Source organism: Phalaenopsis equestris, unplaced genomic scaffold (genome assembly GCF_001263595.1).
Source record: "Phalaenopsis equestris unplaced genomic scaffold, ASM126359v1 Scaffold000264, whole genome shotgun sequence".
In the NCBI taxonomy this organism is placed as follows: Eukaryota; Viridiplantae; Streptophyta; class Magnoliopsida; order Asparagales; family Orchidaceae; genus Phalaenopsis; species Phalaenopsis equestris.
In genome coordinates, this window is record NW_018164706.1 from 141345 (window position 1) to 158388 (window position 17044).

At 35.4% G+C, this 17044-nt stretch overlaps 1 protein-coding gene across 1 annotated transcript in view; it reads right to left on the reverse strand.

Moving 5' to 3' along the window:
* Positions 1-5129: 5129 nt before the first annotated feature.
* LOC110024649 (histone-lysine N-methyltransferase, H3 lysine-9 specific SUVH1-like) overlaps positions 5130-17044 on the reverse strand; it is a 32678-nt gene continuing 20763 nt past the window's right edge. The window contains exon 3 of the mRNA XM_020724736.1: positions 5130-5147. The gene's annotated coding sequence lies outside the window, so the exon portion shown is untranslated. The remainder of the gene's footprint in view (positions 5148-17044) is intronic.

The window sequence follows — 17044 nt, forward strand, 5'->3', positions numbered from 1 at the left end:
GAATATCCTTATAGAATTCATGCAAAAAAAGGGGGCACTTAATGAAAATGCCACCAATACGAATATGTATCTGACGCGGAGCTCACCTGAGTGCTGAACCAACTGCTGAATGAGTTCAGCAAGGAAGCCGGTCGGCCCTTTGGTCTGGGCTAGGTTTACTGCCTGAGGGGAGGGGTCTTCCCCCTCCTATGCATCTACTACTATACATATATATATATATTATGGCATTAGGGTTCAGTTTCTACTTGTGTTTTTGTCAGGACAACCACCGACGTCTCAAGTTCTCCCTTCTAGGATTGTATCCAAGGATGAGTGGTGCTCGGTTGTATCTCATTCTGAGGTGGTGATTGTCCTCGACTTTTTGTCCTCCACAACCCCCACATCGTCGTCGCGGTACCATCTCTTGTTGCAGAAATCCTAGACCACTCCTTGTTGTACCTCTGCAACCACAATCCACTGAACCAATTGCGGCCTTTCCTGCTGCCCTTCACCCTACAACCGCACATTCTCAACCTTGCCATAAGTTCCTTCCTTTATCAACTATATATATATATATGTATAACAAGAAGGATATATGTCGTCTCCCAGCTCTGCTAGGGTTTCGCCTCAGTCTGCTTTCGCTTCGCTCGTCTCTGCCTCTCGCGTCATCTGCCGATTTGGATTCGTCGCTCGTCTCTGCCTCTCGCGTCATCTGCCAATTTGGATTCGGCGATCTGCGGTTTGTTAGGTCGCGTCTCCTTCGGCGTCCTATCGTCGCTTTTGCGCTCTGCTCCGTTCGTAGGGGCGTCGTCTGCTTCTGCGCTGTTTCGCAGGGGTGTCGTCTGTTCGCATGGTTGTCATCTTCTGCGTTGCTGCGACTTTTGCTGAACTTGCGGGGTTTCCGCTTCTGCTCCCTGGACTTTCTGGATTCTGACTTTGCTCTTCTTTGCTCTGTTCAGTGTTCTTAACGCGACACCTCCATCTATTGGGGATGACTTCGAACATATCGTATGCTGCTGCTCTTTCGGGTGTCAACGCCGCCTCAGGTACACCTAGATCGTGTTCTTTCCCTCCTTCGTTTGAGTGGGAGGAAGACATCAAGAAACCTGGAAGGAAAAATAGGAAATCTGTCATTTTTTTTACAGAAGTTGAAGGTATTTCGGGTGTCAACGCCGCCTCAGGTACACCTAGATCGTGCTTTTTCCCTCCTTCGTTTGAGTGGGAGGAAGATATCAAGAAGCCTGGAAGGAAGAATAGAAAATCTGTCATTTTTTTTACAGAAGTTGAAGGTATTCAACTTGCCTCCTCTTGTCGACTGAATTTAGTTGGAAAATTTCTGTATGGTCATCCAAAAATGGAGCTAATTCGTAAGGAATTTGAGCTTATGCACCTGGTTGGGGAGTGAAAAGTTGGACTGTTAGAGGGAAGAAACATTCTCATACAAATTAATAATGAAGAGGATTACACGCGTTTATTTGCTAGAATGATAATCTTGATTTATAACAGAGCAATGAAAATTCTCAAATGATCTGTGCAGATTTTGATCCTTAGACAGAACCTCCGATCATTCCGGTTTAGATTCGTCTCCTTGGTCTGAAATTTCATTATTTTACTCAAAAAGTTTTGTACGCTATTGTCTCAGCTTATGGTAAGTCACTCAAAACGGACATTCCTACTTTTAATTTTTCTCGTCCATCAGAAACCAGAATACTTGTTGAAAGAGACATTACTTTATCTGCTTCTGAGGAAATTTGGTTGGGCACGCAGCATCATGGGTATTGGCAAAAGGTAGTGATTGAGATTTTCTTTCGTATTGTTCAAATTGTCGTATGTTCGGCCACTCCAATTCTCAATGCTACCATCTACATCCACACCTCAGACCAAAAAAGCACAATGTTTTGCCAGAGACAGTGACTTCATCTCCTCCTGATCAACTCCAAATTATTAACAATATTGATCATCAAAAGAATGCCCCCAAAGACGTTACTATTCTCGCAGGCAATTTTACAACCATTCAACCGCCTCTGGAACCTCCTATCATGGGTGAGAAGGAAATTCTTCAGACCTCACTTGCCCTAGAACCTATTACCCTTATTACAGGTTGCAATACTTCTACTGTTTCACTAACGCCTCATCAGGTCGAGCAAGTTGTAACTGTCACTCAGGATCATGGGGATCATGTGCAACAGTCTACACCTGTCCAACCAACTTTAGAACAAGTATTGATCAAATGAGTCAATCATCGGATGAGGAATGACAGGTATACACATCGAGGAGGAAGAAGAAGAATGGAGACCTACTTGAGTTAAGGAATCTGATGGATGATACTTTAGTTACTTCGGGCAATGGTAGTCACCTTACCAATTTGCTATTCACCTCACTTCCGCAGACTCAATTCCAAGAACTAGAGGCAAAGGGAGAAAAGTGGGACGTCCCTAACACATTTGCGCCCTTTGGTGGCTTTTTGATTTTTTATCTTTATGTATCTTTATTTTATTTGGATTTTGTATGTTTTGTTTTGTGTGAGGTGAGATTTTAAGCTCTCTCATACAACATTTCTATATCTTTTCCGTTTTTAATAAATTAGCCCCTGGGCTTTTTTCAATATATATATATATATATACTCTTTGCATTTTACCATAGATTTAACCTCTATTAAAAATTGAAGTTTAGATATGACCTCATACCTAATTTTATTTTCCCTAATTTTGATCATGATGCAAGTACAAGTTGAAGTTCATGTCCGTTAATATAGTCTAATATAGGTGCACACTGAATTAAATTTATAAAAAAAATAATAATAAATAAATTAGTTTCAACATCATCAAATATAAATTTATACATCAAATGTAAATTTATATAAAAAATAAATAAATAAACATGATACCTGAGTTAACCAAAATAGTAATGAAACGGGGTATTATTGCTAAAATGGAGTGGGATTACAACCAAGACTCTTGAAACAAGAATAAATAGAACAAACACAAACGACACTCTACGATGAAGATGAAATTGGTGGGTTGTGGCTAAAATAGGTGGGGTGCTTGGTAGGAAGGCTGCGGCAGCAAGGAGAGGGTTTGGAGGGATGTACGGCAATAGGCAAAGTAGTTGGGGTCACGACATCAAGCCGATAAGGTAATGGGTGTTCTCGGTAAGCAGGAAGACTGGAAAAAGGGGTTACAACAACATGTAGGGGGTTTGAAAGAAGTTGCGGTGGCAAGCATAGTGATTAGAGTTCTCGGTAATAAGCAGGAAGACTGGAAGGACGGGTGCATCAACAGAGAGGGTTTGGAGGGAGTTGCAGCAGCAGGCAAGTTGGTTGGGGTTCATGGCAAAAGAAATCACCACCTTGAAGAAGGATACAATCTGAGCACCACCTGTCCTCGGATACAACCCTAACAAGGGAAAAAACATCGACGATAGAAAATTTTAAAAGCAAAAACTGAACCCTAACACTAGAAGATACATATATATAATAGTAGATACATAAAATGGGGAAGACCCCTCCCCTTGGGCGACAACCCTAGCCTAGACCAAATGCTGACCGACCAAATGTCGACCGACTGCACTACGGAACTGGTTCAGCCCCCAAGTGAGCCCCACCCCTGGTAAGCCCCGCGTCAGTCTCCCGGGGATGAGGGAGCTTCGAGCTCATTCGTCGAATCCTCTGGTTCTTTGTCTAAGGCTCTAAAAGCTCTTGGATCCCATTAACGACTACACTATCTCCCAAAACATTTGAGAAGCCTTCCTCATTTGCGAGCAACGATCCATATCGGTCTAATATTCTAGGAGCTCATTACTGAACTAAATTGGGTTTGTGTGTTATGCATATACTGTTGAATCCTCATAAAGTAACCCACGATTGGCTCGACCAGATCTGAAATGAGGATAGCCTAAATCTTCCCGAATGGTGGCAACCATGGCGGTAAGATATTGATCGTGATGTCCTGAAATGCTCTCTGGTGTGACTATCCCATGTCTGGAATCGACGTCTCAGCCCTGTCATCATCTATCATCACTAAAATTGATAACACTGATACTTCTCTGATGGCAAGGACACCAGTGATCTAGGACTCTGCGGAAGGAAGAATGACGATGCACTTACCATCCGTGACTATCCCATGTCTGGAATCGACGCCTTAGCCCTGTCATCATCTATCATCACTAAAATTGATCACACGGATACTTCTCTAATGGCAAGGACACCAGTGATCTAGGAGTCTGCGGAAGGAAGAATGACGATGCACTTACCATCCTTGGTGAAGGAGGTGTTTCTGAACCCATCGTGTTGAGTCCTATGGTAACAAAAGACGACGAACACCCATGAGCACCATATCGTGCCACATCTAATCCTGTAGCCGACTTCATATTTAAAACTTCACCATACACATTCTATTCATACGACCCTATTCTCCTTATTCAACCATGTCAAACAATACAATTGGGAATGTCTCTAAGTCATGAGGCTCGATTTCTTCACTATCTCTGTAGATGCTACATTCTTATTGCTCCCCTCATCGATGAGACTACAAATCCTTTTTTGCATAGTGTAAAGGTTGTAGAATGTGTTGTGGCAAAGCCACTGTTGCTCCCTTGTATCCCATTCGGTAGAACCCGTCGAACCACTAGCATCTCACCCTCATCTCCTTAAAGTTGAAGTTCCTCCTTCAGATCCTCGTCTGCTTCCTCTTTCACACTTCCTCAACGACGCCTTGCTCCGTGAATGAAACAACTCTGTTTGTAGGACAGCTAAAGGCTATGCGTCCGTAGTCATGGCATCCAAAACATCTCCTAACAGGTACTGTACTGAGCGAGCTACTCTTTTCAGGTTTCTTTCCACTCATATATGTCATGTCACTTACCTGTCCGATTTTCGCACTTCCTCTATGTAAATTAGAATTAGAAAGTTTATAGAGTTAAATTAATACATGCCTCAGAGTTTCCAGTTTATAAATATTTAGTTCCAGTCATCTGCATCTTATTGGCTAAATATAAAATCCAATCCTCCAATAGCCAAAATACCAAAACAAAAGAAAGCGCAACAATGGAACCACAGACAACACCATAGAAGAAAAAAGTGAAATAATCACAAGCAAAAAAGCAACAGAAGTTCGGCGAATTAGATCCTATTGTCCGAAGGAGTGAATGGACCATTAGCAGCAACAGCCCTGCAGAAATACCTAAAAACTATAATACCAAAGATGGATAACACAATAGTAAAGCGTTTACAATTGCAAAGAGGACAAAATGAGCAGTAATAGTCAACTATATAGCGAGCTTGAAATTAACTATACAGTCAACAATCAAGACTTGAGTAGAAGTAAAAATTTTACTAGAACAAAAAATATCTATTAACATATCATGATGTATTATTTTGTTACAACCTAGCGAGCTTGAAATTATCAAAACGGGAATGAACAATAGAACGGTAGTGTCATACTAGTTCAATATTCACAACAGCCATCCAAACAGTAAAGAGCCATTAAACCTGAAGAGTTATTCTACATCACTCAAACAAATAAGAATATCCAATTTGTAATAATACGAGTAAAAAGAAGAAACTAAATAAATAAAGAAACAAATTTTCATCTCATCTTCTTATGTAAGCATACTCTCTCTTGTCAACTAATTAAATTAACGAAAATTTTCATAAAATAAGCAGTGTAATAATACAACTTAATGAATAACTACAATTCTACTATCATATATGCTTAAATATGAATTCTATTAAAAAAATTATGATTAAACTTAAAATTTTCGTTTTATTATATCTTTCAAATATTTGCATTTTACTTAATTAGAAATCTGTTAAAAAATTAAAATTATATTTCTTTTAAGAAATCAAAACTGAAAAACCCAAAATACCGTACAAATTAAGATACGTCCATTTCAGTTTTTTCCAAGCCTTTTTCAATTTATTTCGAGCATGGATAGAGTATCATCTAAAGTTAATACCATTATATAATGACTCGTGTGATTAACCTGTAAATTTATTTCATTTGATATTTTCTTTAATTTCTTTAAATCATTGAAACATATGTTAACCTTTCAGTACAAATGCAGCATATGAAGTATTTAAAAAATATTAAATATTCATTAAATTTACCTATATTATCATAATTTAATTTTTGAAAACATGAATGCATTTTAAAAATAAAATGAATAAATTTAATTGAAGTAAGAAAAAATTACTAACAACAAGTTCACCTTATAAAGTTAAATTTTAATAAAATTTGTTGGCTGACTTTTCTTTTAACTTGTTTCTTTACTTTGATCTTGATTTAATTGATAATTAAACACGATATTTAACTTATAATTATAATATCATAATTAAATTTACAATTATATTCATATTTCATGCAATTCATTTATTTTTTTCAAACTAATTTTAGGAATGTAAACATGCACAATCTTTAACAAACTTGATAATATAAATTTCACACATTGATTAGTCTGCAAAATCTTCCACGAGTTTCTCTTTTTTCTCAAAAACTTCAATTATTGACCTTCATCAATTTCACCTAATCATAAAAGTAAAGATATAAATTCTAAACAATAACATTTAATCTATCTCACTTTAATTTATAAATCTTTTAAATTACATCACTTTTATTTTCACTTTTTACTTGGCACAACCAACAATAACTTCGATCTTTTGTATCCTTTATAAATTTCAAATTTTCAACTTTTAAGTTTCTAATATACAATTTCAGAATATTAAAATGTTATATAAACAAGATTTCAGCCTAAAATAATTTAATTCTAAAAATTTATACTAAAATGAAAGGCATAAATATAAACTTACCTTAATTCCTTTCCGCATGAAATCAACAATCACTTTAAAATTTTTGGATTAGTATACCTTAGCAACTTTCAAGTTCTAACGTTAATTCATAAAAATTTATTGTTAATACTTAATAAACTTAAAATTAATTAATTATAAATTAAGTTTAAAATGTACCCAAACCTAATTTCAGCAAGATCGGACATTCACCTCCTTCCCACATGTTCCCTCTGCCCTCGCATACAATCGTCGATCAACCCATCATCCACCTACGTAGCTTAAATGCTCATAAGCGCTCTCCTCCCCATTGCTCGTAACCCGTAAGCGACCCCACTACCAGACCTCCCGTTCATGATTTCTACCACTCGTTTTTGCTTCGCACTAGACTTTATCCCACTTGTCACGCACACCTCCAAAAAATTAAATAGAATGTCAACGGTGTCTCCTCATTCTCATAGTTTCTCGTTCTAACAATTATGTTTGAAACCCTCCATTTTCCTTGTCATAATTAGAGTCAATTTCATTGAACTAACATATCATTCAGCCTTTTCAAATCTTTCGATTATTATATACTCTCATTCCTACGAAAAATTTGACCTTAAATTTTGAAAGGTTAAAAGCAGATATACCTTAATTGAAAAATGTGACTATGTTCATGAATTTATAAGGCTTTCTTCCAAGTGGCATCTCTTAAGCTCATATTTCCATAAAATCTTTACAAACAAAGTTTATCGATTACAGATTTTCTTAACATCAAATTTCAATATTCTATTAGATTCTTCTATATAGGTCACATCAAGTTACAAATCGATTGAATATGCAATAACTTTACTTAATTCATCAGCAATATATTTTCAAAGTGTAGAGAAATGGAATAAATCGTATACTCCCTACATGTGTGTTGGTAAATTTAATTTGCAAGCCAACTTCCCAATTCTTTTTCGAATTTTGCTATGTGTTGCGGACACAATTTTCTTAGCTTCCTAAATCATTGCACGCCATTCATTGGACTAAAATTGATATAAACAAACTTATCAATATCAAATTCCACTTATGCATGTCTAGCATGATGATACTTTCGTTGTTTATCTTGAAATGTTTCTAATCTATTTTTGAATAGTCGGATCTTTTCAATAACATCCCACAAAATCAACACCAATAATTTTCAGTTCTCGCATTTCAACATAACGATGCTATGTATTTCCCTGCACCAAGAGCTTCATATAAATCATTCTAATGCTTATTTGATAATTATTGTTGTATACAAATTCTGTCAATAGTATGTGTGACTCATCCTTCACCAAAATTAAGGATATATAAACGAAATAAATCCTCTAAAATTTAATTGTCATTCCTGATTATCTATTTGTAGTGAAATGTAGGACTGAAAGTTAATTTGTGCCCAAAACTTCCAAATTATTTTTCATAATCTACATTTAAATCTGTCATTTCTATTTGAAGTTATCAATTTTGGTAATCGTATAATATCATCCACATATAATTTAGCTAATTTCTCAACATGATCTATTATCTAATTAGCAAAAAATGCACAAACTTGGTTAATATGTCTACAACTCATATTATGATTTTGTTTTGATATATGCAACTCGATCACAAGATCCATCACTATCTCCTCCCATTCTCATTTGGGTGTTATCACGTAGCTTGTGACTTTTGCTTTTAATTAGCTGACATATAAGATATTTGACCAAAAATTCTGCAATATTTTTTTTCAATTCTGGCAACCCAAATAATTCCTTGAGCTCCTGATACATTTTATTATTACCTAGATTTATTATATAGCCCCATAAATATGTTAATTCTAGAATTTTTTTCCCTCACATTATCAACATCTAAAAAATAAATCTTGCAATTGTATTTTACCAATTCATCTTCATCTATTTTTTATCCCTCTAAATCGTTTGCCTTAATATAATTTAAGATTTTTAAATAATAATATTATAGTCATTGAATCTTATATTTTGCCCTTTAACAAAAACTAAATTGTCAACTGATTTAATTAAAAAACATTATCATCATTTTAATCAATCATTTATAATATCTTACTATATCTTTAATTAAGTGTTCTTGCTAAGCAATCAAACAATTTAAACTACCTGAAATTTTCTTACTTAGCACATCTACAACAACATTTACTTTTCCAAAATGATAATTTATATCCAAATCATAATCCTTAATAAAGTACAATCATCTTCTCTGTCTCATCATTTTTTTTGTGAAAATGTAAGCTCAGAATTAGGAAAAACTTCACATCTGACTGCATATAAATAATGATTTCAAACTTTAAATGCAAATACAAATGTTGCAAGTTCTAAATCACGGGTTTTCATAATTATTTAATTATCTATAAGGATAAACAATAATTTTTTTCATGATGCATAAAAAACACATCTTTTCATAATTATTTAATTATCTAGAAGGATAAGCAATAATTTTTTTCATGATGCATAAAAAACACATCTCAACCCCCTTACTGAAGCATCACTAAAAGTTTGAAATTCATCAGATTCTGAGGGATAATTGGTATTGATACAGTCATTAAGAAATATTTTAACTTTTGAAATGCCTATTCACAACAATCTATTCATTCAAAATTTATTTTTTGACTTAAGCTTGATAACAACACAAAAATTTAAGAAAACAACTCAATAAATCCCTTATAATAACCAACAAGGCCTAGAAAGTTCTTGTATACTGTAACTGTAGTCCATGTTAGCCAATCTGCCAATGCTTTTATCTTATTATGATATATTGATATACCATATTTTGATCATAGGGTTGTCAAATCGGATTCACGGGTCAGGTCTAGGGTCTGACCAAAATTGGTTATATATTAAACAGGTCAAAAAGTCCATCCCGAACCCAACACTCCTTCAACGCGCTGACCCAAACTCGACTTGTAAAACCTATTTAACATAAGGCATAACAACTTTTTTGATCAATTTCAAATTGGTAACTCCATTTCGAGTCAATTTCAGGTTAGCTAGTCAGCTTGGAGTCAATTTAAAGTTGGTGGGTCAACTTGAACCCAAACTAAAAAATTAAACATATTAGGATTCCTAACCTGAACCATACTAAAAAATTATTAAACCCACTTGAATTTTTCTAATCAAGTTTGGATCAAATTAGCGTGTCGAGTCAATTTTTGACAGCCCAAATAGATCACATGCCTAAGAAATGTAACACTCATTAGCCAAAATTGATATTTAGAAAGTTTGCATAAAATTTCTTATCGTTTAAAACCTACAAAACTACGTATAGATTATCTGAATTACTTCAAAATTTTAATACACCATGATGTTGTTTATGAATACTATTGAAAATATATTTAAAAATGACCAAAACAAAAATGTTCATTGAATTCATAATAACTGCTTAAGTATTTGTCAATCCAAATGACATCACCACAAGTTCATAATGTCCATACATAATACTTAATGTTGCATTTGTTATATATTTTTCTTTAATACTCAAATAGTGATAGCCTAATCTCATAATGATTTTTTTTTAAAAAAAAAACCTTCCAATTGATCAAAAATATCATCAATCCTTGACAATTAATATTTATTTTCAAGAGCGCTCCTATTCAATTCCTTATAATTAATACACATCCCCAAACTTACATTTTTTCTTTATAAATAAGGCTGGAGCTCCCCAAGGTGATGTACTAAGCCTCACAAAATCTTTTACCAAATAATTTCTATTTTTTTAATTTTTATAATTCTTTAACTGTTATTTTGTAAGGTGTTTTGAGTATTTGTTCCAAACCGGAAAATAAATTAATAGCGCAATCATCTACCTTACTAGCAATAGTCCAGGTAAATCACCTAAAAAAACTTCTAGTTATTCTTTCACCGTTGGAATATCATTCAACTATTTCACATCTCATATTGTATCGCTCAACTGAGCTAAAAAAATCTTGATTGGAATTGCCAATAACTTGAAAGCTTTCATAGAAGTGATTATTATAGACATCAATCATCTATCTCCATAAAATCTGACCTTTGTCTCTAAAGGTAGATTGAACTTGATTACTTTCGTATTGATACACATGTTTGAAACTTAATGTTGTATTTGCTATATCTATTTATTTAATACTCAACTAGTGACAACCTAATCTCATAATATTTTTTTAAAATAAAAAAGCCCTTCCAATTGATCAAAAAAATCATCAATTCTCGGCAATTAATATTTATGTTTAACAATGTGCCTATTTGATTCCCTATAATTAATAAACATCCTAAAACTTACATTGTTTCTTTATAAATAATGTTGGAGCTCCCCAAGCTAATGTTAAGCCTCACAAAATCTTTTATCAAATAATTTATGATTTTTTCAATTTTTTTAATTCTTTAACTGTATTCTGAAAGGTGTTTTTAAGTATTGGTACCAAACCTGGCAATAAATAGTGCAATCTTCTCCCTTACTAACGATAGTCCAGGTAAATCACCTAAAAAAACTTCCTAGTTATTCTTTGCACCAGTGGAATATCATTCAACTGTTTCACATCTCCTGTTGTATCTCCTAACTGAACTAAAAAACATTGATTGGTATTGTTAAGAACTTGAAAGCTTTCATAGAAGTGATTATTATAGACATTAATCATCTATCTCTATAAAATCTGTCTGATCTCTCTCTACAGGTAGATTGAATTTGATTACCGTCGTAATATAATCCATAATTAAGAAATGGTCAAATAGTTAATCCATACCTACAATTGCTTAAAAATTCAACCAATATTAATACAACCAGCCGCACCTCAAATTTCTAGAACTGATATTTAAATTTACTTAACATATGGCTAACATTCATAAAACTTCCATTTGGCATTCTAATTGATAAAACATTAAGCATTTTTTAAGTATTCAAACTCATCAAGTTAACTAAATCCACTGCAATGAATGATTAAGATGTCCCTATATCAAATATTATTCGTATTTATCTATTATGATAGATATGGTACCTAAAATAATATAAAGAAACATTGAATATCAATGAATGAAATATTTAACCAAAATTTGTGCTCATAATATTATAACATGAAAAGATAATATACTCCATTACATACTAAAATTCTAATCAATTATTTTTCTTTACTATAAAACATACCAATGATAACCTCATGTGAATACTTAGCTCCAAATTGCAATTGTGCATACACCCTCGACCGAACATTCTGCATGTCTAATTCTAGTTTGGCACTAATGATGTGAATTAAGTGAATTTATGTCCCACCGAACTCCATTTTAATGTGCTAGTACTAACTCTAGTTTCTCTAGAGTCCTTTCTTTGTTCAAGTCATTTTCATAGTGTGTCCTGGTTGATGGTACCAAAAACAAATATTGAATCATGATAAACATTCACCCTCATGAAACTTTTCAAATTTTTTACACTTCTTAGCATCACTCTGCCTTCTAATAATTATAGAATTTGTTCTTCTTAGTACCTGAACTTCCTGAGAATTGCTTAGCTTGAGAAATTTGTGAAGCCTTAAATTCTTCTGAATTTTTTCTCTTTTGGAAATCTTACCTCCTATGAATAGCCTGTAAGTCCAGCTCAATCATTCTAACTCCTTCCACCAACAGAATAATCATCAATATCAAGACGAATTGCAGGCCGTCTGATGCCAAAGTTAACCCAAATTATAAAGTAAAATACAATTATTATGAAAGCAAATAGGAGTTACACACACACACCAAAATTGGAAAGAAAAACAGATGCTCAACACAAACACTAACTTGGGCACAAATCAAATTTGGTGTTCTGCAATTGGAGGGGGGAATAGTAAATATAGAGGGAGTTAGATGGTCGAGCAGTGACAAGGGGAGGGGATACAATAGCAGGGGAAGGTGATGGAGGGGCCATTAGGTGGCTGAAGGGTGGCTGGCAGCTAGGAAGTGGCAAGGGACTGCAACAAGAGGGGTGTGGTAGGGTGGTGGAAGAGTGGTGGTAGAGGGCTTGTAGCTGGAAGGGGCAGCAGCAAGGCTCGTGCAGGGGGTGGGCAATAAAGGGCTAGAAGGCTAGACATCAGCCAAGCTGTTGGCAAGACAGTTCCAGCAGGGATGGCAGCAGGTTGTGAAGTTGGGATGAAGGTTGGGGAAGCAAGGAAACAGGGAAGGGTAAATAAACACCAATTCAGAACGAATTACAGCCAGACCATCTCCTCTCCTTCAGATACAACACTACAAGAGGAAACTTAGACACAAACGACTGTCCTGATAGAAAGCTGAATAAAAAACAAAGCCTAGAGTACACAAAAAACCTATAAATACAATTAGGCAACAAAGGAGGGCTCCAATTATGTTAGGAGGAAAATCCTGACCCCAAAGAGTCTTGTCTAACCTCCCACCCCTCATCTGGACCGATCAAATTGGCCAGTTCAGACTTGACACCCTAGTCCTGGCTCGACACTTGTGGCTACCACGTCTCATGCAGAAGCGCCTGCATCAGTCTCCAGTCAAAGTATTTGCTTCTCATAATATGAAATTAGATCAGGCTCGTTGAAGATGGCGGAAGTGTTGTAACCTCCCATGATTGAATTGTCACGACCTGATTTAGGGATTGGAATTAACCAAGACGTGAATGGACGGTCGGACAACAAAAATTAAATTTTCTATATTCATCTATAATTTAACATATGAAAAAATCACTAATCAAATTAAATTAAAGCAGTATATTTAAGTTAACCTCGCTACTAATAGTCTATCTTCTATAAATGTTTTCTCTTCTATCGCTCATCTTTTAATCAATAAATGTAATTTGAAAAAGTTTGATTAAAAATAATAATGAGCTAAACAAGTCAGTAAATACTCATACTCCAAAACTATAGTATTAAAATAAAAAAGAAAATAATATGCATGTCAGTTGAACTTTTTAATAAAATAATATAAATATTTGAGATGTTAATGAATATTATATCAATAACATATCAAATCATTTTATATCTGTGTAGCAGTCACAAGAACACCGTCTAAAAATTTTATCATTTAAGGTGTTTCAATACTAATATCATTTTTCATATAAGTGCACGAGTACCTTAATATTCCTCACTAGTACTATGAATTGGTGACTCCATCATAATCAATCATGCAAATACAAACAACCAATAAAAATATCACTTTTTAATAATAAATATTTATTTCTCATTTGCATGGACAAAAATTCATTCTTGTAATATGAACAATATTTCTAATAATTTAAATAATATTGTGTACATATATCGTTCCTACAATATGAACAAAAATTCACTAAAATTTAAAATCTACTGTTTGCAGTATTTTTAATATAACTAATGATAATACCAATAAATTCATTAGGTTAGAAGAAGCAAAATATTACTATAGTATAAGAACATGAGTACTCAACTCGATATCAATTAATTTGTTATTTAATTTACCTTGACGTCAACTCAATTAGAAGCCTAACATGATATAAAATTTAATTAATATAATGTTTTAATGAACTATTAACTTTTTATTATTTAAGTATTAAGTTCATTATTTTACTTTATGTAATCCTAATTAAATTCATTAATTAAATTTATAAAATAAACCAAAATTTCCTTACCAAAGTTTGCTCGGTTCAATCTTCCTCTTCTAGCTTGCACCCTTTGCCTCATATTCAACTTCAAATCTGAAATTCTAACCAAAAGTCCTAATAATAAAATTTTCTATTAATATATATATATATAATCAACCTTTATAAACCGATCAAATTAAACCACGCATGTGAACCCCTCTGTATGCATCACCTTCTTCCCCCAAAAGCTTCTCCTTCAATCAAATCCCGCTCGCAACTTCAACTCTCCTCTTGCGCTCCCGCCTCGCTCGACCTTCCACGTCGCCGCCCTTTTCCCCAAGCTTCCTCATAGTCGGCTAGGCGAAAGCCCTAACAGTTCGCAAGTATGACATAGCTGGCTCGACTCGACCCAATGCAGGCTCCTCCACTGCTTGACACTGACGCTAAGATCTCTCGCCTCTTCTCAGCTCGACAACACCCCTCCTGTGCCATACTGTGTCGTCACTTCTCTCGATTCTACAGATAAGTAAATCTCCTTGGAGGTGAAATTGTCTCCTTAGCTTCTGATGCCCTCACCTCTACTCCCTCTTTGGTTTCCGTCTCCTCATTTCTTCTCCCCTCTACTACTGTCTGACTCATCGCTTCTTCTCCCACGCTATTTGACACTTTAGAATCCTCTCTCGGGTAATAAAACAAGATGTTACATGAAGGGCCTTCAATTATGCCGATAAGAGTATCTGGATCCCATTACTTGTTGCATTGGCTGTCAAAACACCCGACGAGTTTTCCCACTTGAGAGCAAACACCCATATTAGCCTAACCATCTGAGGGTGCATTGTTGAGCTGAAAAGGAATTTCGTCCAAAAATAACCCACGATTGGTTCAACCTGATCTAAACTGAGGGCAGCTTGAATCTAACCGAGCTATGGTGGCCATGGCGATAAGCTATCGAACAAGATGTTCTAAAATGCCCTATGTACTGGCTACCCTATGTCTGAAACCATCTCTTCTATTTTGTTGACCTCTGTCCTCACTGAATGATCTAACTAGTGCTTCTCTACTAGCAAGGGCACCTTTACTCTCAGACTCTGCATAAGGTGTAAGGACTATGGCGCTTACCATCTTTGGCAAAGAGTAGTTCTTGAACCCATCATATTGAGTCCAACAATTAAAATGTCACAGTCTCCCCAATAATAGTTGACAAGCCTCCATGGGCACCACATCGCACCAAACTTAATTCTACAGTTGACTCTCAGTCAAAAACTCCACAAGACACTTTCTTCTCTCTATTAGTCTTCCTCTACCACATCAGAGAGTACGACTGGAAGAGAATCTAAGTAGTGAGGCTCAACTTATCCATCATATGTGTAAACGCCACATACTCGTTATTCCCTCCATTGATATGAGACAACATATATTTCCTTTCACAATGCAATGAGTGTAGAATATGTTGCAGTAACTGCTATTCTCGTAGCCTTAGTCTAAAGAACTCGTCGAACCTCCAACATCTCACCCTCATCTGGTGGAAGATGGTACTCCTCATCCTGTTATTCTGCGGCCTCTTAGCCTCTCACTTCTTCCACAGCACCTTTCTCAGTGAAGGACATAACTTGACTCGTCGGACAAGTGGATGCGACATGCCCAAATTTATGGCTTCTGAAATAATTTTTGCCCAAATTCTTAGGCTTCTTCTCACTTTGAATGGCTCTATCCTTATCTTTACCAGTCTTCTCAGCCCCCTGAAGCATGCTCTTGATAATACCTCTAACTGCGGGCGACTGTCTGAATGGCAGCAGTTGTCTGCTACGTTTATGTTGTCTCTCCACTTTCATTGTTAAGGTCTGCATGTTTTTTAGTTTCCAATAGGGTTGCAGCTGGACCACATTACTGATTGTCGGCTTCAAGCCTCCTCAATATCTAGCTATGGCCTGGTCCTCTGGTTCTGTCAGATCACCTTTAAACTTCAGCTACATAAACTACTCCACCGATGCTACAGGTAGTGGAGCTTCAAGAAAATATCTTGAAGATAGTGCAGAGGCACGTACTGTCATTGTATAATCTTCTTCATTTTCTCACAAGAAGTGATTATGTCACGTCCTTCTCTCTCTCTCCCTCTTCAAATTCTCCCACCACAAAGAAACATTCTTCTTAAGCTTGATGGTGGCAAGCTTCACTCTTCTATCATCGGGCACCTCCTTGTATTCAAAGATCCGTTCAACAGTTTGCATTCATTCAAGAAAATTATCTAGATCAATTCTCCCCTCGAAGTTCAATAGGTCCACCTTCATCGCCAGATCTTTATATCCTTCAATCAGCACATCATCTTTATATCTTCTAGCAAACACTCTATTTCTATATATCTTCTAACAGGCATCTCTAGGCCTCCACTAATATGTACCCCAAACCATTGTGGTTTGTCTTCTTCTACACTGGAATCATTCCTATGAAAGAGATTCAAGTATTCTTGTTGCTCTCTTTCACGGATTTCACTGTTACGATCGACAGAGATCCCGCCTTGGGTTCTTTCCTAAATGGCATCAAGTTGTGTAACAATTGGTAGAGTAACTGTTGTATGTCGTCCATGGTCAATTCCTAATCTGATTCTGGTTGTTGTCTCATTGCGGGCATGGATAGCATTTTGGGTGTAGGTAGGTCGAAAGTGTATAAGGTGTGGAAAGAAAAAATTTAGGGGTCGGAGAAACACTTGTTTATGGCTTATGCTAGAAAATCTAGGATATGACT